A 24,894-nucleotide genomic window follows, 5' to 3' on the forward strand; every position below is an offset into this window, starting at 1 on the left:
TTCAGTTTCTAGACATGCAAAGCAGTTATATTTAAAATAAACAGATAAAAAAAATTATGCTGCAATTGCAGTGAAAGGTTGTTCTACTGAGTCAAGAAATTTTTATTTTTATTTGGCGGAACAAAATGAATTGCTTTCATTTTACAATACTTTACATTTTGTGTTAAAAGTTCCAGAAAAGTCCTTTGACTGTGTGAGGTTCAAGTAAATCGATAATTTCCCCTCACTCTCCCAACCCCAAACTATGAATAAATTTCATTGTGATGGCGTTAGGCTCCCCTTTGTTGCTCTGACTTTTTCAGAGTTTAGGATCTGGAAAATGTGCTGGTGCAAAGGTCAGAACTGATTTTTCCCAAATGCGTGACTCACCTCTGATGGAGACTGCATGATTGCACTGTGGGTGGTGATCCAGTCAATAGTGTTAGCTGAATGAGTGGATGAAGGCTGCATCACGACTGGTGATTTGGCGTCTCTGTCAGCGTGTAGTACTATGAATGTGTAGCGAAGCAGTGGGCGTGTGATGACGGTGAAGTCTGGACAGTACACTCATCTCATAAAGTGCAGTCCAGACTCAATGATCTGATAGTTCTCATCTCTTCACCTGCACCTCCCTCTCAGTTCTTCCTCATTATATGTCTCATATGTTTTCTAAACCCTTGGTTCCCTCCTCCTCCTCCTCACTTCCCTCTTCCACCCTTGAAAGATGGAAATCAGGACAGTTCAGCAGCGGAGGGGTTAAGATGAACCCAGCTTTGTGATTGGCTGCCGGCCGGCGGTCTGATCCAGCCTACAGAGAGAGGTAACCAGGCAACCTCAGAGAGGGAGAGGAGACAAGAGGGGGCAGAGAACCGAAGAGTTAGAGCAAGAGAGGAAAAAAGAAGAAGAAGAAGCGCTGAAAGAAGCCTGGCATAGTTTTGTAAGAAAATGTGGAAAAAGATGTAAGGGAGCTTGGGGGCGCTCTCCCCGGGATGGAAGAAGGGATTACTGGCCCTGCTGAAACACACTGTGGATGTCTGAGGAACGCAGCGGGAGATAACGCGGGGATGACTGGATTCTTACAGCCTTTTTCTCGAAATGGGAACTAACTGTGCCCAGTTTCGTTGCAGTGCAAAGGTAAGTGCGCAAACGGCCGGGAGTGATGCGGAGCCGCTGAAAGACTGCTGTGCAGAAAGAGTGCGCACTTTAGACGCCTGTGGATTCAGTGTGCGGGGCTCCTCTCCATCTGCAATGAATTATCCACTACTACTGCTGGTGAATCTACTGCGCTCGTGTGTGAGAGTGTGTGCTTGGCGGTTAAAGAGGAGTGACCCCCCCCCCCCCCCCCCACCCACTCACTCACCCCACTCACCCCACTCCTTCCCACTGACACAGTGGTCAGAGTCGTTTGTGTCTTTCGGCGGGAGAAAAGCTGCATTTTGGCGTGTGTGGTTACGGGACGCCCCCTCCCCTTCTCCTGCAGATCCAGCCGCACTTCCTGCGTAATAATTTATAATCAGGCGAGATAATCTTAACTTTGTACCCCCCCGCACCCCCGTTTTCCTCTCATCTCTTCAATGTGCTTCGCTGTTGGATGCCGCCACTGCCTCATCGGGAAAAATAAATAAATAAAAAAATCTTCGGGGCCAGAGCAGGCTGTGTGCGACTTTATTAAATCTCGTTTCCGTCCTTTATTATGTTTTATACACCAGTTCGCCCTTAATCCTATGTTATTGCATTATGCGCCGACAACTTGCAGTGGGAAAAAACTTCCTTTACGCGCCCGTTGGTTCGGTTGGTGGCCGGCGCACAATGGGACCAAGGTGAAATTGACCGAAACGCGGAGGTTACGCTGATGAAGTTTTTAGTGCAGAAATGTAGTGAATGGGCTGTGGGCCGCAGCCGCCTCTCAGCCACCGGGTCTTGGTTGATGGAGTAAAGAAGGGTTCGGGGATGAATGAGCGCAGCCCCGACCAGTTTGCTTTGAGGGTGAGGTGGGGGTAGGGGGGCGGGAGGGGGCATGCAGGCTCCGCTGCAGCTAAAAGCCGCATTAATCATGAGGCTGTGGCGCTCTGCAGACCCTCACTCTCCTCTCCGCTTCTGCCTGCGAGGCACACGACCCGCATCAGCTGCAGATGCAGCATGCACCTGCTGTCTGCACGCCTCTGAACACAGCATCCCCGTTTAAAGTCTTTATTGTGAATTCCTGTTAGAGAACCACTTTCTTTTCTTTTCTTTTTTTTGTTGTATTTAAATAGTTTTATTTCTCAGAAAGTTAAATTGTCGCCACTGCTACACGCTGCCGCCAATGATCAATTATAGATTCATCCTAATCAACTCAATAATTGGACGGATATAGTTCAAAACACGTGGACGTTCGTTTCTTCTTGCGAAAGCATTCAGTTAATGCTGTTAACAGGCCTTAATGTTGGCGTTTGTGTTCAAAAATGTTATTTAGGATCAAATGCTGTGAAGTGTCTTAAATAAAAAAAGGAAGAGCTTTTACTTCGAAAGACCGGAAGTGTTTGTAATGACGTTAGCTTAACATTGTATGTGACTAAAACAATTGGAGTGAAGTTAGGTGTATTTAGTGCTGAAATGACATGAAGTGATGACGCAGAGCTCAGTCTGTATCACGTCCTGCTGCTGTTATCATGAAGCATCAAACATGAACAGGTTGTAAAATAAAATAGTACGCAGTCTGGGAAAATCTCTGACTTATGAATCAAATGTACTTTATCTTAACTTTGAATGTCACTGACACCAATGTTGAACATTACAACCAGAGTGAAAAAACACAATTTTACCAAGTGTTTGGTCTAGTTTCTAGTACAAACATCTTGGCAAACTTGAAATAAGAAATAATTTTTTTTAGCAAGATAGAGAAGCATATTTTAAGTAAATAATTTGTTAATATTGATGAATAAGTACTCGTTCCATTGGCCAATTTTTTTAAAACTTATAACAAGACATCTTTCCAACATTATAAGTGAATTTGAACTAGTACTTTTTCATCAATATTAAGGAAGTATTTACTTAAAACAAGCCTCTATCTTACTGAAAAGTTAGTTTTAAGTTCATTAGTCATATTTCAAGTGTAATAAGGTATTTGCTCTAGAAACTAGACCAAAATTAATTGGTGAGATTTTGTGTTTTTTGTACTGCGACTCTCACTGTGTCTACCGTTTTCATGACAGCCAGTTATTTGTGTACTCTGTGGTAAATCAGGGGACGTGAATCGTTTACTCAGCTGTTCTATATTAACTAGATAACATAAGAAACAACTTTCTTTACGACACTAAAGTCTCTCAAGCTCAAATTGGTTTTGTGACCTCATTGTGACGTGTCTAAGACTCAAATCCCCATCTCTGATTACACACTATTGATCATAGTCAGGGTAGCCCTGGTTGAATCACTCACTTGCAGGAATTGTTGTTTTATGAGACAGCCTTCAATGACCATTCCCTCATAAATCAAAGCCTAATTGGAGTAGATTAATAATTGGTATTGTTTTCATTTTTGCAATAAAAATGATTTCATTTACTGGCGTCAGTGCGCTGACATTTTTTATTAGTACATATCAGGGTTTGTTGCCCTGTTGTTTCAGCAAATTTTCAGTACGAAACAAGCCATTTATTCTCATTTTTTCCCTCAATAGACATCAGAGTTTAGAAATGGATATAACTGTGGTGAAGTAGAAAGTCGGAGCATTTTATATGGAAGCTTTTGTTTAGGTCAGCAGACCAGAGTCCACATTACATAAAAGTGTGTCACACTACCGTTCACGCGTGACAACCCCAGTCCAGTGCCAATGGTAACTATTCTCAGCTGAGTTCATAGGAAACATTTTGTCAGCTTCGACATGGCGGTAAAAACTGATTCAAAGGAAACAGGATTTCACAGCGCCCCCTGTAGTGTTCTTTGCAATGTACACACTGAGCTGAATGTAATCCCAACATATGGGTAATCAAGGTAATTGTGAACATGTTTTACTGTGAAATCCACTTTCAGGAATGTTTTTTTTTTTTAGTAGAAAAAGTGAAAAAAGTCAATCTGTTGCTCAGAACCATTTTACTAATATCTAATTGTTGCATTCTATGCTAACTTTAAAACCTGGAAAGATTTTTAAGTATTTTTCTATTGCAGTGGTGCTACTTTGAAGGGAAGAAGAGCAGCATACTTTTTCCCGTTCTTCCAAACAAACCTCTTACTTCTGCCTGTATGGGCCCAGCTGGCGACACCAAGTTGTCATAGAAACCCACAGAGTATTGTGAGGAAACTGAAAGAAAACACTGATGCAGGCCCTCTTCCTCTTCCTCTTCCTCCTTCAGCTCTCCTCTTGGTCTTGCTCCATCCACAGCCAGTCCTTTTTCATTTTCAGTCCAGTTGAAGTTCTCAGATCAGCCTACACTTACGAAACAAACTGTTGCAGTTTAGCCATCGAAGTTTGTGTAGCAAATTGTGCAAATTTTATTTACTATTTCAGAGTAGAAATTACATAAGTTTGTCAACCAAAGGTTAGTTTGCTAAATAAGTTACATTCCAGCAAATTACTAAACTAATCTTTATCAACCTGGCATGTGAATCTTTTCCCACGCAGTCACAACAAGTTAGTTTCCACAGAGTGTGTGGCAATATCACAGCATCAGTCTGCCAAATCTATATCAAGAGCTACTTGAACTGGAATAAATACCTGCTGTATTATTTCAGTCTCACATTTTCACTTTGTAAATATAACATTATTGGATGTCAGAGCTTTTACTTGTAGCTAGCAACCTTAGCAAAGTTAATCTTTTCACTGGCAAAATGTGTTTCAAGTTAAACCATTTTGCTATTTGTCAAATATACAAGCCAGCACTGTGGCTAAGCTAATTGAAGCGTAAGCTGACCCATTTATTCGTAATACAAGCCCCATAAACATATCAGCATCACTGTGCTTGGCTATATAGTTTAATGGCTGAAACATATTTATCTTGAAATGTTATTTTATATTGTGCGCCTTTGCTATCACAGACTGCACAGAAACTTCTCTGAACGTCTTTGAGTGTTCAGGCCTTTTAACGAGCTTCATTCACTTAAATCCTGGCCATCCTGTGGGCGTGCACGTGGCTGCTTTCTTTCTAGTTCGGTTTAATTGGCTCTCATTCTTTAGTTTGTAGAACACAGACCAAGGAAATGTGCAGGACAATGCAAGATGAATGAATTTTTAACTAGACAACACCCACTGATTTTATTTTGTTGTAGCACAAACGAAAGATGATAAAGAGCAGAGTGGTGCAATTCTTCTCATAACAAAACACAAGTTTGACTGCAGTCTCATAATTGTAGCCCGGCTGCTGTGTTTTTTGGGGTTTTTTTGGCTCTGGCACCCTAGTGACACTTGTTGCTGTGGATACAGTTCAACACTAAAATAAATTGACAGCCTATTCAAGTCACCTGCTCAATGAGACAGCGGCTGTTTCTCAGCGGCGTGCTTCAAATACACTGTGGTGAAAACAATGAGCAGGCAGCTGCAGTCAAATTAAAATTTGGAAGTTAAGCTAACAATTACAAATGTTATGATCTGGAGGTGGAAAAGCAAAGTTGTAATTTTTCTTTTATTCTGTCAGTGATGCCAAATTAAGTTAAAACATATAGATGTGAAGTTGTTTTGGCTCCAGTTCAAGAAATATTCTGAATCTAAAAGTGAGTCTTTTAGATTCACTAAAATCTTTTAGATTTTAGACTATAAACCTACTTTTACGTTTAAAGAAGCTGTAAATTCATCTTTGACTTTCTCTGCTTCAGAAGAATATGTGTGAAAACGCCCGCCTGTCCACCTGCGGCCCCAGAGGTCGGTCCTGTGCGCAGCAGGTGTCCCAGTGACGCTCTGACCCTCGACTGAGCAGCGCTGAATTCACCTCTGTATGGAAGACAGTTTCATACACGCAGTTTCATGATCTCCTTCAATGTGCAGCACTGCTGAACTGTTGGATTTTTACACTTATGAGAGACTAGCAGACAATAGAACGACACGGTGCACTTTTGCTTTGCTGTCTGCTGTATTCTAAACTTGCTGCAACAAGGAAAGTATTGGTATTTTTCAGAAATTCCTCTGTTAAACACAGAGGGAATAAGAAGAATTGAGTGGCTCTTGGCTGGCTGCCCTTTCCATTGATCCACTTCCTCTGCAAGTTTGTGTGTCTGTGCTTATGGCTGACATTTTCTTAGATATAATTGGCATCAGGAATATGTTCACAGACTGTTGGGACTAGGTCGGTGTATATCGAATACCTTATTATTTACTGTGAAGGAAATTAAGCTTCTCTTGAAATAAATAATTACTCGACTAAACATGGGTGCATTTTTTTAAACCTTAGATATGATGTATTTACCCTTTGAAGCTAGCAGTCATGATTACATGTTGATGATTACCAGGAATGTCTGTTGAGCATTCATAAAAGAGTTGCATCTTTTTAATCAGACTCCGATTAGGATCTGCTGACATTAGTGGTGTGCAAAGGCACGCTTGTTTGAACTTTTGCAAACTTAAAACAACAACAAAAAAATATGTTTTTGAGTAAAATAAAAACTCGTAAACAACAAAAACTAAATCTGTTTATTTTCTTTGCAATGTAAGTGATAAACCACGAATCGAAACTCCGCATAGTTTTCAGACTTTCTGCCATCCAAAAGTGTGGCATGCATTTGTGTTTAAGTAAGTCCACCTGCCCTGATGAAGCTGGTTCTTCAGAGCATCGGCTTAAGTGAGTTGAATTCACATAACTGACACATTTCTCACGTTTCCATTGGTAAAACACTTTGCAAACCTCTTACCATTTCTCTCAAATTACATTCAAAAACACCAAAAAAATCAAAAAAATTTAGCAGATATTTGGCTTTCCAATGCAGAAATATAAATATGCTTCCTAAAATTATAATGTATACAGATTCAAATACATGATTTTGTTCCAAAATTTGATTCATATTCAAATTTGTTTTAAGCCCAATGCTTTCTTGCATATTATCTTCATTATTTTTGTGTTTTATTTTCTTGTCATCTTGACTGTGCTGAACTCTGTTACATCTCCAGGTTCACACTATGCCACATCGCCATAATCACACATAATCCCTTATAATCCCACCATCCACCTACCCAGCAACCCCTGCATCTTCCAGCGAGTGCCACTTTGGGGCGAAATCACCGAGGTCTTCACACCGTTAATGAGTTTTCACAGTAAACAAAAGCAGCCTAGTTGAGGCATTTTCAGGAGGTAGAGATGTATGCACATGCAGAAGCAAGCGCAGCACATTAACACTTCAATTAATTCAACGCTTCACGTTCTAATTTCCCCAGAAGTCAAGAAGTCAGACCACCCTCCTCCTTCGAACCACACACACATGCACACACACACATACACACGCTGCTCAGCGTCCTGTGTCGTTCTTCAGCACATCTCAGCAGTATTACACGCTCCTTGTGACATTTTCGATGCCTGGGAGAGAATGACAAACAAAGCTTTACAAATGACATTTTAATATGTTTTCTTTGTCTTTTGCGTGGTGATGATCAAAGAAGCAGAGCTGTCTCCTTTCACACTGTATTCTTTTGTCAAACACAATAGATATTGGATATGTATATAAGTCGGAGGCAGAATGGGATTGGGCCCAGCCTTTTTTATTTATTTTTTTCTTCTTCTGGTGGTTGTAAGCCGCTTCTCCCAGTGGAGCAGCTCGTCTGATTTTCACCCTCACTGTGAGACGCCAACAAAGTAAGAGAAAGAAACGGATGAAGAAGGGAATGGATAGATGTTTTCCTCAGAGGATTTCGTCGACTTTTATTTTTCCCAAACTTATTCTCCCTCAGGAATTTTCCCAGCCTGTGCTTCTTTGTTGCTTTCTAATGTCTTCTTAACGTTCTGCAATTCTTTCCTTTTTTCCCTCCGTCTCTCTTTGTTACTTTCAGTATGAGCAACCGAGCGCACCAAAGTCAAGCCCGAGAGTTTAGAAAAGGAATCAAAGGGGCTCATTTCTCTAAGCATACCCACGCACAGTGGTGGCAGCATCATGCTCAGATTTGGTCGGAAAATTGTTAGGGATATGAAAAAAAAACATTCTAGTGGCACACATCTCATGTTTTCATCTGTGCGGATAAAAAATGGAGTCATATGTGTGAGCTTGTGTTGGTTTGTCATAAAATTGCTGTAAAATAAATGTTTAAAATCGATGAACTTTCTCTTGCAAGTCCATCGAACTGGGTTTGGTGATCTTGAAGGGGTTGCGTGTTTGTCCAGGACTGAGGACACGAATGCTTGAGTTGAACCTCAACTTTCCTTTGAGCACGTGACCCATGATTTTTGTTTCATTTATTTATTTTATTATTTTTTGGGGGAGTTTTTCTTATCTGAGTCACACGAGCGGCTGGATGTTCAAAAGTGGTCTGGAAAGATCAGACCCTCAAACACACACTTTTCACCCATGAGACACATGCAGCGCATCTCCGCAGAGATGCTCCGACACATTCTCCAACGTTTGTGCTCAGAGCGCCACGGTGCCTCGCTGTCGCAGGAGCCATTTTCGAGATCAGAGAAAGGAGGTTATGCAGTTTCACGGGTCATGAAATGCGCTCAGCCCATAAAGCCAGTTGAAGTTCAGTTAAGGTGGAAACATAAAAATGATAAAAGCAGGAATCTTTTTTCTTTTTACTTTACTTTATTTTCATGCAAAGAAGATGCAGCTCAGCTGAAGTGAGTAATAACTGAAGCCTCTCGGGGTGGCAGAGCTCTGAGTGGCTATTTCGCTGCTCGGCCCGAGTCGTTTGTCCTCCATGCTGACTCGTCACGTTTAACAACGCGCGCGCATGAACACCTGTGAGTCGGGCGAGGGAAAAAAAGTGGACGCTGGCTTTCTTTTCATATTATGCCCTGGTTGGTTCACGCACACGCAAGGCCACACACACATCACCACACATCCAGAGAGGTGAGACGAGCAGATTTGAATGCAGGCCTTCATATTTTCAGTCAGTGTCTCTGTAAGCCATTTTCTGGGCCTGCAGTGCAGAACTGAGTAGCTTTGGCTGCAGCAGCAACCAGAGGCAAAGAGAGAGGGAGGGTGGGCGTCTGCCTGTGTGTGTGTGTGGTTTCAGGCGGGCTTCAGAAAATCAACAATTCATTTAAAAATAGGTAGGACTAAAGAAAGACCTGCTATGTATGGAAAGCTGTCACTGTGAAGCTTGTCATTATTTATCTTTATGATGTGGACTGGCAGGTGTCATAGTGTATTTGAAAATTTCAGGAATGTAATTCAGGGTTTCCCCCTGTGTATGATAAGCCTGGAGGGCCACCAGGCTTTACTTGTGCCCCCCACCAAGCTTAGGATTGCTCATTTATTTAAGTTTTTATTAAATGTTTGCATTTTTGAAGAGTTGACAGTCAGTGTTCAGATATTAATCTTCCAATAACACATTGTGATAGTCAAATTCAAGTGACATTTTAAAATTTCCTGTCAATTTTAAATATTTTTTAACTCAAAAACACAGCGGGCCGTTGGATGAATGACTGCTGAGTGCCCAACCACTGGACTTTGCAAGTGGGGGAAATCTTGTAATATATTGACTAGTTTAGTTCTAATATGTTTGAAACTTTTTTGTGATTGTTAGGTTTCATACAAAGACGCTAAACATAGCAGTAGTTTTCAGGTGGTGGTGGTCTCTGACAGTAGCTGGCTGCTCCGTTATCCAGTCTGTACTTTACACACATGCTGCTTTTAGTTTGCCGACGCCAGCTTTAAAACTTTATCATACTGATAATTGGCCCGTCCTTAGCTGTGAAGCCAAGACAAATTTTTCCATTTTGACCAAATTTGTATGGGTGACCTTCTACTAATTTTCACTTTTGGGTTAATAAAGTATTTTTTAAATTGAATTGAGTTTTGATTTCACTAATGACTTTAAAACAAGTTTGACCTGAAAGACTTTATGATGAATGCTTAATTTCTATTTTATTTAACAACCAGAATCTGAGCTGCTCAAAATTTGAGATGATGGGCTTGACCCTCAAAATAATCCAGAAAGTAGAAATGTCTGTCTTAAGTTCTTAAATCAATTTCCCTACAGTGTTTTTCTCAGCGTGTTGAGTAGTTACAACACATTTAAATTGAAAAAGGGCTCAAACTTCACTGGGCGTGTAATGAACAGATTGTGACCTTACTGCAGTCTGAAAGCAGAGGCTCATAATTAAGGAGATTGTAATATTTTGGTGAGATATGTCTCTTGTCAACCCCCAGACTGTCATTATATGCACATATTATGTGCTTCTCAAAAAAAAAAAAAGAATCTTTAAGCAGTTTCAAAGTAAATTAAAAGTGCTGTGTCTTTGTTTATTTTTTTGTTTCTTGTTTTCAAAGTTGAGCATTCCCTTGCATCAGATAAACAGTCATCATCTTGAACTGTCTGCTCGGTTTATCTTAAAGCTCAGGTTGGGTGAAGATATAGTTTGGGCTTTGACTGCTGCTACAGTTTGATCCAAAGTGCTCTAGATATCCCCAACTACCGCCTGCAGCACCTCATGACAGACGTGCGACCATCACACCGCGGGCGCTCAGGAATATGACGGCTTTGGGACAACAGTGACAGACAGCAGAGCAGCTACAACAGGAGCTCGTGCACGCACGCACACAAACACACACACACACACCCACACACACACGCAGACACACTGCATGCAGTTAGCATTGCAACCATGGAAAATGCATGTGTCACAGAGAGATGTGGAGAGCACAGCCAGGGGCATACAGCCCGGTGGAGAGGGTAAAGACGATGCAGTTGAAGGTGCAGACTTTCACTATGACATACCAAAAAAAAAGAACATGATATAAGATGCAGTTCTGCTTTAATCTCTGGCCTCAAGCAAATTTAAATAAAGTAAGAGCCCAGAAGCAGATTCTCACCAACACACTATCAAAACCTCCATTTCTTCTCTTGCAGTAGACGATCATTTTCTACCAGTTTTACAGTCTCGGATTAAATGTTAAAAGTTAATTTATTGCCAGGGTTTTGGCCCAGAGAGATGTCTCCGCTGTCAAATAATGCCCCTAAACACATACCTTGTCTGAAGCTCTGCTTAGGACAATAAAAAGGATTTTATAACGAAAGCTTGTTAATGCTGAGATATACAATGATGTTCTTCTACAGCAACTCCCCACAGTCTTCCTTCCACTTGTTAATGTTGTTTACAGGCAGGCGTGTAAGAGGATTTGACCAGCAGATGCATAAATACACATTAGAAATAGGGATCAAATGCAGAGGTCCTCTCTGAACTGCTCCGAATTTCCAGCTCAGATCATCCCAGAGCCACTTAATGTGGCTTTGTGTGCTAGATTTGGCTTTAGAGATTTAAAGTTTAAGTATGCATTTAGTTGAGAAGCATTTACAGGAAATGAAAATTTGCCTCAGCTATTTATTCATGTAAAGCAAAAGCAGCTTAAAACTACATTAAGTTATTCCGACTACAAATGGGAATGAGAGAGGGATGTTTGATGCAAAGGCCTTTAGGCCTTGGGACTGAGTGTTTTTGTAAGCCAGCAAATTTAAAAAAGTTGAACTTAATTTGGCTGCTGCAGCAAATGAAGCAGAGGAGATTCTCTTGTGTAGCAAAGTTGGAGGTGCCTGGTATGTTTGTTTTAGTGGTTGTAAGTAAGAATTTGGACAGAATTGAGTAACGCTCAACCAGTACTGTCTGAAAACTACCAGAGCCAAAATGAGAAGAGACGCAGCCGTCAGGGTTTTGTGGCTGACGATAACTTCTTTAAAATAGCTGCTTACGTCTTTGTGCTTCTTCTGGGGAACCTTCTTCATGCAGTAGCATCTTCCTCACTGAAGAATGTTGACATCAGAAAAAGTTGTGGAGTTCAGGACTCAATATTCACTAAAATATTACTATATATATAAATCAACTAAAATTCAATTACTAGTTCGTTTCTTGGTCCTTATCTAATCAATTACTGTTAGCAGCTAAACTTTATGCCTAATGATTATAGCCACCAGTTTCTCTCAATAAACACAAAATTTTACTCTATTAACTTGAGTACTGATTTTTTTAAATGTAATTTTTAGCGATGAGTCAGAATCCCAATGTTGCAAACACATCTAGTCCAGAAGTTGAATTGAGTTTATTTTTAAAATGATAATTTCATTAATAATTTTTCTGGTTTCAACATCAAAGCAATGTTTTTTGAAACTGGGTCTCTGTCCCATGTTTGCAAGCCTCAAGAAGTCTCTCCCAGAGTTTTTAATATTTTTTTTGAGTTAATATCTGAAAATCTTAGGAATTACTGGGTCGGTATCAGCCGTCAAACGTCAGTGTTTGAGTCGAACAGTTCATTCTCCATAAACGGTTCTGCTTTTTTATCAGTTGTAGAAAATGAATATTTTTTATTAATTTACCCTGTGTTTGTTATTCAGAAGAAAAAAAAATTAAGATTGTAAGGATGAGATTCCCCAGAGATTCAATGCAGAAGTCTGCCACCTATTGAACATTGAAAAAAATGATCTGAAAAGGAGTTCATGTGCTAAAGGAAAGGTGGAAACACATCTGGTAAGATAAGTTCTGACGTATCAAACATTTACCTCACATGACTGAACGTGTATTTCTTTCCTGTCCTTTCAACTTGCCTGTTAAGTAGCAACAAATTCCTGAAAACCTCTGGAGATGCTCTACTTCCTGATTATAAGCTCATCATCAACGTCTGACAAAATTACACTTTAAAACCAGAAGATGGGAACATGCATAATTCACTTTTATTTATTAATTTTTTTGTCTAATTGCAACAAGATATCAGGTGATCAGTAAGTATGGAATATTAACATTTTATATTTCTGCTAAAAGATACAGTTTCTAGTTTCTCTGGTTTCATGTATATAAACAGAGAAACAATTTTTTTCTGGTTTTAAACCCAATTTAGGTGTTAAATTGCATAGCCAGAAAGGGTCAGACACTCCATATTTTTCCTAATGAAAATTAGGAAAAATATTCATTTTTCATCCCTCAAGCCGTTTTCAAGCCCAGCTTCCTTACACTGTTGTTTCATTTCATATAACATCTCTTATAAATGCAAGCGGCCCGTGGGTAGAACGTAAAAGCACCAATAAAAGAGCGAGACGTCACAAGAAAATAAAAAATATATATTCCATTTCTAGAGAGAGAAATGAAGGAGCAGCAGGAAGTGGGAGATGGAGAGAGGTGAGGCGAGAAATGGTTGTGATTGCCTTGTGAGCTTCGCTGAGTCCGGCTGTGTTATTAGCTCGTGATCTGCTCTGCTCACCCAGCCCAGTCTTCACCTGCAGCCTCTGTTTGTCTGAGCGCTGAATTGATTCTTAAGCCGCTGATGAGACTTTTGTCTCACCTTTCTCTGGCTGCTGCCTCCAGAGAGTCTCTGGCCGCCCAGAGAAAACGGACTCGCACTTTGGCATTTGCTGCGAATTGCCGCCTCGAGTGACTTCTGACTGCCGCTCATTCACTCTGCCTTGAACCGCAGCTCTCATGGGGGAACAATTTAGGAATCACTCCTCTGGTAAACAGAGGTCTCAGGGATGAATGGCAATTTGGACTAAGAAGAGAATTTGAAGCTCGTGTTATATCTGTCAGGTGAGCAACCCTGCTTCCATACCTCCTCGTGAGAGTTGATCGACCTCTGCAATTTATGACCCACGCTGGTGATTTTCATCAAACGTCAGCCCTCAGGAACACAAACGCTGTAATAAAATCCCCCGCAGAAACTTGCTCCTGACCATACGACTGCCCTGCTGCTGCCTACATGGTTTATTAAATAAGAGAGAAGGTGATCCTGTTTTTTCTCCATGGGTTTTCTGCACAACATGCAGTCTCATACTGTGACTTTAGGTGTTAAATTGATTACATGCTTGGGTACCTCTAGCTTTATGTTTGAGAGTAACACGGGCAATAATTCCTCCAAACCTATAACCCCAGCAGTCTCCCGAAGGACTTTCTCTTTCCTTTCCTCACAGTCACATGTTGTTCCCCATTAAAGTAAATCCTTGTATTTAATGTTGCAGTAAGTTTCCTAATCTTCCAAATGTGGTGTCACTTTTGCATCCCATCAGATGCTAATCCTATCACGTGCTAATCATGTCAATGGCTGTGATGCTAAGGCAAAATGGGAAATACAGAGACGCGAACTCTGTAGTCATTTTGTCTTTGATTTGAACCCATTTTTTTCATATCATTTAACTTTTGTACTTTGTACAATTTAATTTTCAACAGCTTACAGCTACTGAAAAAACTAGTTAACTTTGAATCCTCTTCAGTCTTAACATCTGCATTACTGATTGTTGTTTTATGGCTAAAAAAAAATGAAATAAAAAATTATATATTGTATATATGTAGCATTTCTAAACTGATCATCTCTTATAAAAGCGAATTAACCTAAAAATTGGCCCATTCCTGTGAATAGCTGGTTTGTTGCTTTATTGACTTTTAAATAGATTCTTCTTTGCACTTTGTGTTTTCAAAAGGATAAATTAATAATTTCTTTAAATTTATTTTGAAAATCTTCCTCCATGCTGCTTGCTCCCTGCACAGACAGCCAAACCATTTATATTCAACTTGTGAGCAAATGAGATCAGAGCCTGCTTAGCACCATTTAAAACAGGAAGCTAATAAATTATGAAATGACGAGAACTGATGAGAACATTTATTAGAGAACCGTCTCATGAGAACTAGCGAGCATACCTAGTTGTGCACAGCGAGTATTAATTAAAGCTTCTATTGCAAACTGAGCATGAGGTACATGAATGAGCATTGAGTTAGGAAAATGAAAACACTCCCAGGAGTGTTTCTGAAGCTGCAGGTGCCACCACTTATTCTTGGTTGCCTGAGATTATTACTTTATCGTTATGTTAGATAAAAATGACTGTTAGTAGCCAGAAGTCACTGTTAGTGCAAGGACTCTGACATATATGCCCAACTGAGGCTAAGGGTTAAAGTGCTTACTTGTTAGCCATTTTTCAAAGCTGAAACTGACACACCCACATTATATTTATAGGCACTATTAGCTTAAGCAACAGCTTATAAAACTAATAAATTATATTTCAAACATCCTCTGTCTAATCAAGTTGTAATATCTTCATGTAGGCCAAGGTAAAGGAGAATTGTCATTGTTTTGTGGTGATGTTTGCTGGTTAAAATGCTGATGAGAAGGAAGTGGACATGGGTCTCTCACAAGCACAAACATTGCTCTAAAACTTTGCTCTAAAGACAAAGTTTCTGCATTAGCCCATCAGTTCTAATGGAACATAGCAGCTACTGTATATTTTTGTCAACATTTTATATGTGTTTACATTTACTGATGCAGTCATTGAACCAAGACTAAATGAAAAATGTTAAAACTGCAGAAGTAAGAATCCCTGTGTCACTTTTCGGTTACTTACTTTGTCTGTGCTATCCATACTGTTTGGTTTTCACTTTTTCAAATTTACACTTAGTTTTACATTGTAGCTCTACACATCAGCACTCGTTTTCCTGCAAAGACTTCATATTTACTCTGAAATGTCTGCACTGAAAATGTACAGGAATTAGTGCATGTGGTACTGCACCACTGCCTACGTTTTCAACAGCATTGCTAAATCATTCAGCAGTGGAATGCTCTGTGGTGTTTTTCTGTTTTCTTACCTGCTTGTTTATCTAAAAGATGAAACACTGGATGGATACACAACATATATATATATATATATATTATATATATATATATATATATATATATATATATAATATATATATAACTGATTACTTTATTCAGTATCGAGTAATCTAACGCGTTGCTATTTCAAATCCAGTAGTCAGACTACAGTTACTAATCTAAATCTATTTTCTTTTGTCATTAAATTTTACTTCTACGCACCTTGGAGAGTCCATGCGACAGTATCAACAGCGACAGAAACATAAACAGTGGAGGGAGATGCGTATTTTGTTGCAGAAAAAACAGGAACTATTTTGAGTTTCGCTCGCCAAGTCCGATCATTATAAGCAGCTTTGTTTTTTTTAAAAGATGCTTGTAGATTTAATGAGTCGCGGTTTTTTGGCTTAATAAACGAACATAAACCCTGGAATCTGTCTGACATTTTAGTTAGACTCTCTCTGTCCATCATTTCCCGGATGAAACGTCGCGCTCTGTCTTTGTTAATATCAGGTTAATATTTGACATCTGATTGACGTCGAGCTTCGCGTTGCGCTGCAGAAAATCAAACATCAAAACTAATAGGAACGGCGCAATAAATGTGAAAACAGCCATGAACGAGTCCATAAAGTTGTGCAACTAAACTCCATTATAATCATTAATATTAAAATCCTATTTCTAATTTTCCAGACAATATATACAAATGTTTTTGTTGTAAACATTAAACAGTCTCCCCTTCAGTTTAACCATATAAATGGAGACATATTGTTTATGTAATCGTTATAAACTAACAATTAAGTAGCAGCAAAGTTTCTACTTACGCCTAAGTAGAATTTAGAGATCAATTAACAAAGCAGTGATTTCAGACTGGAGCAGGAAGCCGGAGCGCCCGGAGAGAAACCTGCAAACACAAAACTACTTTTGATATTTACGCAATATAATTGCAAAATGTATTTTTGACATTTGCTGAACAGAATTTAGGCTCTAGTAGCCAAAACGACTTTAAGTAAAAGCAAGGGGAGAAAACTCGAGGCAAAGACCAGTAAGGACTTTGGGAGGAGGCCTGGGAACCCGGAGAGAGCCCACTGATGCAGGAGAACAAGCCGTGAAGGCAGAAGAACCCAGGAACTGATTCAAACCCATAAAATGGTTTTCAATCACAAAATGTTTTTTAACCATACTAACAGAATTTAGAGGCCAATTAACTAAACAGTGGTGATTTCAGACTATGGCAGGAAGCCGGAGTACCCGGAGAGAAACCTGCAACAGGAAACCTGTCTAAAATTTTTATCTTTTATCCCATAAATCACACACATGTTTGGTCCCAGTCAGATTTCTCCAGCCTCAAATTGTTTCCTAATTACGTGTTTTGGTTTTTTTTCTTCTAAATTGAATATTTTTAGCTCCTCTTCTAAGACATCTTTATCATCTTCCAGAAGAGGGCCTGGAGAAACTGTAAAATTCATGATTTCTTGAAAATATAAATCTGTCCATTTTGTGGCATGTCTTCACTGCAGTCTGCAATGAGACATGTGCCAAAATGGACTGACTTACATTTTCTCATAAACATAAATCAGGCCATTTTGGCACATGTCTTCACTGCAGTCGCTGTCTGCAGTGAAAACATGCTCGTCTTCTGCCTTCACGGTTTGTCCTTTCAGCATGTAGATGTGGCTGGAATCTCCACAGGTGACGGCGGACATCCTGCTGGCGCTGGAATCCTCCCCAGGAAAGAAGCTATCACAAACCTTTTTCAATCCAGTCGACACTGCATATCCGATTCCCCATCCAAGCGGGAGAAAAAATGGCACTAACGCCTCAGATAAACGGAACATTATATATAACGCAAATATATGTCTACGAACAAAATCCAAAGAACGGTCTGGTTCTGACTGACGGTTTCAAGCATTTAAGAATCAGAACTTCTTTGATCTTCTGTGATGGACATGATGTCATCGATGACCTCATCAGTGAGCTCACTGGACTTCAGGCGCAACTCTTGCTTCTGATCGTTGCTATGGAAACGATCAGCTCAGTTCTGCATTAATATATATATATATATATATATATATATATATATATATATATATATATATATATATATAAAAACTGATTACTATTTTCAGTATCGAGTAATTTAACGCGTTGCAATTTTAAATCCAGTAGTCAGACGACAGTTACTAATCTAAATCTATTTTCTTTTGTCATTAAATTTTACTTCTACGCGCCTTGGAAAGTCCATGCGACAGTATCAGCAGCGACAGAAACATAAACAGTGGAGGGAGATGCGTATTTTGTTGCAGGAAACAGGAACTATTTTGAGTTTCGCTCACCAAGTCCGATCATTATAAGCAGCTTTGTTTTTTTAAAAGATGCTTGTAGATTTAATGAGTCGCGGTTTTTGGGCTTAATAAACGAACATAAACCCCGGAATCTGTCTGACATTTTAGTGAGACTCTCTCTGTCCATCATTTCCCGGATGAAACGTCGCGCTCTGTCTTTGTTAATATCAGGTTAATATTTGACATCTGATTGACGTCGAGCTTCGCGTTGCGCTGCAGAAAATCAAACATCAAAACTAATAGGAACGGCGCAATAAATGTGAAAACAGCCATGAACGAGTCTATAAAGTTGTGCAACTAAACTCCATTATAATCATTAATATTAAAATCCTATTTCTAATTTTCCAGACAATACGTACTAATGTTTCTGTTGTAAACATTAAACAGTCTCCCCTTCAGTTTAACCATATAAGTGGAGACATATTGTTTATGTAATCGTTATAAACTAACAATTAAGTAGCAGCAAAGTTTCTACTTACGCCTAAGTAGAATTTCAAGATCAATTAACAAGCAGTGATTTCAGACTGGAGCAGGAAGCCGGAGCGCCCGGAGAGAAACCTGCAAACACAAAACTACTTTTGATTTACGCAATATAATTGCAAAATGTATTTTTGACATTTGCTGAACAGAATTTAGGCTCTAGTAGCCAAAACGACTTTAAGTAAAAGCAAGGGGAAAACTCGAGGCAAAGACCAGTAAGGACTTTGGGAGGAGGCCTGGGAACCTGGAGAGAGCCCACTGATGCAGGAGAACAAGCCGTGAAGGCAGAAGAACCAGGAACTGATTCAAACCCATAAAATGGTTTTCAAACACAAAAATGTGTTTTAACCATACTAACAGAATTTGAGGCCAATTAACTAAACAGTGGTGATTTCAGTCTATGGCAGGAAGCCGGAGTACCCGGAGAGAAACCTGCAACAGGAAACCTGTCTAAACTTTTTATACTTTTATTCCATAAATCACACACATGTTTGGTCCCAGTCAGATTTCTCCAGCCTCAAATTGTTTTCTAATTACGTGTTTTGGTTTTTTTCTTCTAAATTGAATATTTTTAGCTCCTCTTCTAAGACATCTTTATCATCTTCCAGAGGAGGGCCTGGAGAAACTGTAAAATTCATGATTTCTTGAAAATATAAATCTGTCCATTTTGTGGCATGTCTTCACTGCAGTCTGCAATGAAGACATGTGCCAAAATGGACTGACTTACATTTTCTCATAAACATAAATCAGGCCATTTTGGCACATGTCTTCACTGCAGTCGCTGTCTGCAGTGAAGACATACTCGTCTTCTGCCTTCACGGTTTGTTCTTTCAGCATGTAGATGTGGCTGGAATCTCCACAGGTGACGGCGGACGTCCTCCTCCCTTTGCTGGTCTTCGCTCGAATCCTCCCCAGGAAAGAAGCTATCACAAACCTTTTTCAATCCAGTTGACACTGCGTATCCTATTCCCATCCTAAGGGTAGAAAAAGCACTAACGCCTCAGATAAACGGAACATGTTGTCTATGAACAAAATCCAAAGAACGGTCTGGTTCTGACTGACGGTTTCAAGCATTTAAGAATCAGAACTTCTTTGATCTTCTGTGATGGACATGATGTCATCGATGACCTCATCAGTGAGCTCACTGGACTTCAGGCGCAACTCTTGCTTCTGATCGTTGCTATGGAAACGATCAGCTCAGTTCTGCATTATTCAAGCTGAGATAAATACTTAAATAAAAAGTAATATTTTCTATTTATTTAACATGAAGATTTGTATGTGATATAATTTTTGCATTTGTGATTTTCCATTCCTGCTGAGGTATAAATGGTCTTAAGCCATTTATATATATGTGTGTGTGTGTGTGTGTGTGTGTGTGGGGTGCGTGTGTGCGTGTGTGTGCGTGTGTGTCACAGCATACTTACATTGTGCCACTCTTATTTTACTGAAAAACATAGAACAATACAATCGTTTTCTGTTGGTTTGCTCTCCCTCACAGCAGAGCAAAAAGGGACAGTGTCTGATTTTTATGTAGGGACATGAGATCAGTGGATAAGGTTGGTTTCACGTTAAACGTCACAATCACCCAAAATTAAGAAAATGGGATCAGACTGATCTGTGCTTCCCTATTTAATACTCTGTCTTCATATAAGGTTGACAGGGTCTTAGATTACTTCCCACTTTGCCAGCTAATCTTGATACAATAAAGTATCAGATGTTTGTTAATACAAATATGAAAACAAATGCTGGTTTTGTTCGGGGGGATGTGGGAAGGAGGGAGGTTCATGGATTAACTGTGTTGAAATTTCCCAACAGAATGACACTAAATGTACCAGTAATATTTAGTTCAGTCACCATGTTGAAAATTATACTTCATTATTTTCCAAAAATATCAACATTTAAAGAAAATGTATTCAAAACTTTTTTTTGAGAACCTGAAAATAGAAATAAAATAGTTGTCTCTTCTTGTAACGTCATGTAATATTTGTGATTCTAAATTTGTTTTCTTGCAGTGGACTGAAGGGAAAATGGCTCTTGTTCTTGGTTTGTAAAGATTGCAGGCCTCTTCTGTAGATTTTTAGTAGATTATAGAAATGTATGTCATTTAATTGTCTGTGACAGAAGAAATTAAGTTTATCACTGCTGGGTACAAGTTAACCCATGGTTGGCGTCCAGCATCCCATGGTATGCACAAAAGTGTCACAGCTTTCATCTTCTTAGGCTGGTGGGAACTGCAAAAGACCGACATGGCAAAGGGGCAAAATGACCTGCTGTATCTCACTCCGGTCACTTTGGCCCCTCATCGTTTGTGAGCAGAAGGGTCATCGTGACGTGGGGAAACGTGTGATGTGGTGTGGATGTCATTATCTCCCTGATAATGACATACACACAGTAGAGGAGCCAGTAGTAGTTCCCTATCAAAAAGTTCCCCGACATGCAGCCTCAGTGTTTGTATGTGGGGATTGATCCGGAAAAGTACTGAGGTGTGTATAGCTGTGAATATTTACAATCCTCAGAAATGGAAGGAGGAACACTTCCAGGTGTTGCAGAGCATTTAATCACTCACCTGTGAGACTAATAAGATGGGCCATCGGGCCACACACACACACACACACACCCATATGGCCTAATGTGTGTATGCACACTCTTAGGCTGGTGGGACTAATTAGCCAAACTGAAAACACCGCCCCAGCACGGCTGGTAAAGGCTCATTCAGACGCAGTACAAATGCATAACAGCTTGCTTGCTGCTTCACTGAAACACTCCACCGCTACTCTTCTTCTCTCTTGTTGGCATCTGAAACAGTCAACAGGGAAGGAGGACAAGGAGACGGGAGCAGTAGCGAGCAAGTCGGGAGCCAGATAGGCAGAAGTAGCTATACTCAATGCAGACTGTGGCTGCAGGCAGCGCTACAGGTAACAAACACATCAGTCATATACACAGCACACCTGTTACAGTGCAGATGGGAAGCCCTGGGAGAGAGGCAAGGCAGAGCAATGAAGAAAGATGAGCAATCAGAGAAAGCAACACAGAAGTGGGGCGGGGGAGACGGAGACAAAGGAAGCGGGTGGAATCACATTTTTCATGGAGACGTTCGAGGAGATCGCAAAGGAAGAGATTGAGGTGGGGAGTTTGAGGTCAGAGGTGCTGCACCTGTTTGCGTTACTCCGCGACGACGGCAGAGCTGCTGAGAAAGAAGTAGGGCAGAGGAAAAAAAGAGGACTTCCTCGCCCGCAACCTTCTCCCTTGAGAAGATACTACTCCCTCATTGTACAACTTCAGACATCTTTTTTATTTAATCTCACTGTCAAATTCAGCTTTGCACATAAGTAGTCATTTTCCCCCCAATGCTTGTCTCATCAAGACATGCTAAGGTTCTCCAAAGCCCTCTCTGCTCTTGAGATCTACCATCAGCATTTTGTCCTCTGTAATCATGGAATAAAAGGCTTCAGTGTGTGGGAGTGAGTGAAGCTGGTTAGGTGCCCCAAGCTATAAATCATAATCTGATGTCTATTAGCATATAATTCAGAATTTTCCCTTAGTTGTCGGAGGCATCTGATAGGCTAATTTAAACGCTCAACTGGCCCTCATCTTGCTCGAGGAATTTGAATATGAAATTGTGGCGTATAATGAGAAGATCCTCTCCAGGTTTTTCTTCTCATGCTGGAGGTCTGGATTGATCAGGATGTTTCCTTAATGAGACTTCTCTTTTCTTGCACATGTGATTGTAGTCATTGGCTTACCAGCAGTAAACAGTGTCCAATAAAGAGGGTGGAAGATAGTGTTGCGAGTAAGTAGAGCTTCAGCGTTGCCTTTTTCTCACCATCTGATGCTGCAGCAGACACTGTGCTGCCTCCAGCTAAAACAAGATTTTATTGACAGATTTTATTTTACTTTTTTAAGGCTGGTTTACCGCTTGTTCTATACGCTTTGCCTCTTACAAAGGCATTGAGAGCTATTGAGAGTAGATTCTCAACTTATTGAGAAACGATTGCTTGTTGCGGACTCGGACTGAACTACGTGGCTGAGAAACGATAACTATTGATTTTTCTCTTGCTTTAAATATCTGAAATACTTCCAAACTGTTTTATCCACAGTTTTCAGATGAAACTAATTTAAATAATTTGCTCTGGCGCGTCAAAAGGCTTTGAACCGATAGTAAAGTTGCCTGCTATCTCAGATCAACATGTTTCTGTAAGTTTTATCACTGAAAAAGATGTCACTACATTCCATGAGTTGTATTCTTAAAACATGATGCAACAAAATCCCTATTTACGAGTGTTAATATTTTACGTTTCAGATGCTTTTTTTTAAATAAACACATTCAAAGTAATTCCTCAGCCCAGATGTTTCCTTCTGTGAGTTACTTCCATACTGACACATTTATTTCCTCTTCTCTAACTCCTCTTGCAGGAGTTGAATATGAATTAGGCATGTTTTATGTTTAACCACATTCAAGCAGATAAAAAGCTTGTTTCAGAGCTGCTGTTTTATAAATATTAACTCCTCTCTCTCTGTTCCTGATAAATGTTATCCTGTCTTCATCTTGCTGACTGAAGACTTTCAGAGTTAGGGTGTCAGTCAGGAAATGAGCAGACTTCAATGTTCAAATGTTGCACATTTGTGCCTCATCATTTTTGATGTGTGGAAATTGTGTTTAAAGCCACCGGTCGTGGCAGCAGGCTCTCTGCTCCAGGATTGCAATAATAGTTCACTCAGAGTACTCTCAGTACTTTTTAGTGCATTTATTCATTATTTGAAATGTGCGTTTTTGTGAGCTTGCGATTCGCTGTGTGCTTGGAGTAAAGAACCAGGAAATCAGATTGCCCACTCCGGTCACAGCGTCACGTTTCCCCTCAGCTTCCTTTCCTCTTCATGCTGGCTGCCATTCGGTCTTTCAGCCCAGAGTCTCTCCTCTCTCTCTGACTCTCATGTCCAAATGCATATTAATGTTGGCGTTAGCGGTGCAGTTATCAGAAATTTTGATGCTGATACCGATTGATTGATCTTGCAGTGATTTTATTGTGACATCAAAAGAGTCTTAAACTGTTATAAATGTCCATATTTTTTTTTCTTATCAGAAAAAGAGAGAGTGAGTTGTCAGTGTTACACAACTCTGCACATAAACAGGATCTGACTTGTGTTTCAAAACAAGCAGGAGTTCACATTTTAAGTTCTTTGGTGGCTTATTTCTTAGCATAAGCTTTTATGACATAGTTATCAGTTCTAAGTATCTCTTCCCTGTGAATTAAGAAGATCCTTAGCTTTAACTATGTTATTTCCAAAAGCCTCACATTCCTAATTCAGCATCCTCCATGACAGACAGAATTGAAAAAGAGATGAAACTAGCTAACTAACCTTAACTTCCTGATATCATCTCAAATTGAATCCCTCCAAACATTTTTCAGAACGCATGTAGTTCTTTGTCTGACTAAAACCCTGAAACCTGAGGATGGCTTCCTAAGACTTCCTCACTCAGTAAGCACTTCAACACAGAAGAGTTTTCAGTTAAACCTGAAAGTGCTTGTCATGGTGCATTCACCAATTTTGTAGTTCTGACAAGCCAATTACAGAAAAGGCGGGTCATGCTTAAGCCAATTGATTTGGGTTACTAGCTGATTTTTTTATTTTTTGGCTTTATTTCTAGTTGCACGACATGGCAAGTAATCGTTCTAAAAATTAAAACATGTTAAACCTTACGTACTGGAGTTTATTGTCCTCAGCTCCTGTTTGCAGTTATCTGCTGTGCTTTTCTCCAAACTCTTTGTTTTCTCCCCCTCATCCTCTGTGCTCCCCATTTTTTCATCCCTTTCCACACACCTCTCCCCTGGTTTCCAGTCGCTATGTGCTGCTGTATGTATTGGTATCATTAGCAGCCACACTATGATGGATGGCGCTGAGAGGCTGGGCCCTGACGGGGTGGGACTCTGCCTAAGCACACCATGATTACCTTCAGCACATCCACGCACACACACACGCACACACACACACACACATGCACACACACATGCACCTGCGAGCCTGTTTCACTCTAATGCTATGCTCCTACCTGTGTACGCATTTCTAACTAATGCTTCTCAGAATAACACAATATCATGTAGATGATTACACAGAGATGGATAAAATTGCTATTGAATTGTAGCAGCCACCATTCCCTTATTTTTCCATCTGGAACACACACAAGCGGGCTCATGCGAAGAATCACACACAGCATTTGGAGTTTTAAGAGGTTTGTATTGACTCAGATCCCCACAGGGAAGTGAATGCCAAGAGCCCCACCACTCTGTGTGAGAGTTCTGACAGACCAGCAGCCCAACAGACCGCGGGGTGCTAAAAGGGTTTATTTCAAGAACTGGCAGAAAGTTTCACCTCCGGGAAGTTTTTCCAGACTCTTTATGCGGCACAAGATTTCTGCACATTACCATGT

The 24,894-nt window shown here is 40.1% G+C and overlaps 1 protein-coding gene across 9 annotated transcripts in view; it reads left to right on the forward strand.

Annotated features, from left to right (window-relative positions):
* Positions 1-838: 838 nt before the first annotated feature.
* The window catches only part of dab1a (DAB adaptor protein 1a), a 102,279-nt gene continuing 78,223 nt past the window's right edge, over positions 839-24,894 (forward strand). For all 9 annotated transcript variants that reach the window (XM_055051507.1, XM_055051521.1, XM_055051528.1 and 6 more), the window contains exon 1: positions 839-1,113. The gene's annotated coding sequence lies outside the window, so the exon portion shown is untranslated. The remainder of the gene's footprint in view (positions 1,114-24,894) is intronic.

The sequence above is a fragment of the Poeciliopsis prolifica genome, unplaced genomic scaffold (genome assembly GCF_027474105.1).
Source record: "Poeciliopsis prolifica strain line A6 unplaced genomic scaffold, Auburn_PproV2 SCAFFOLD002, whole genome shotgun sequence".
Lineage (NCBI taxonomy): Eukaryota > Metazoa > Chordata > Actinopteri > Cyprinodontiformes > Poeciliidae > Poeciliopsis > Poeciliopsis prolifica.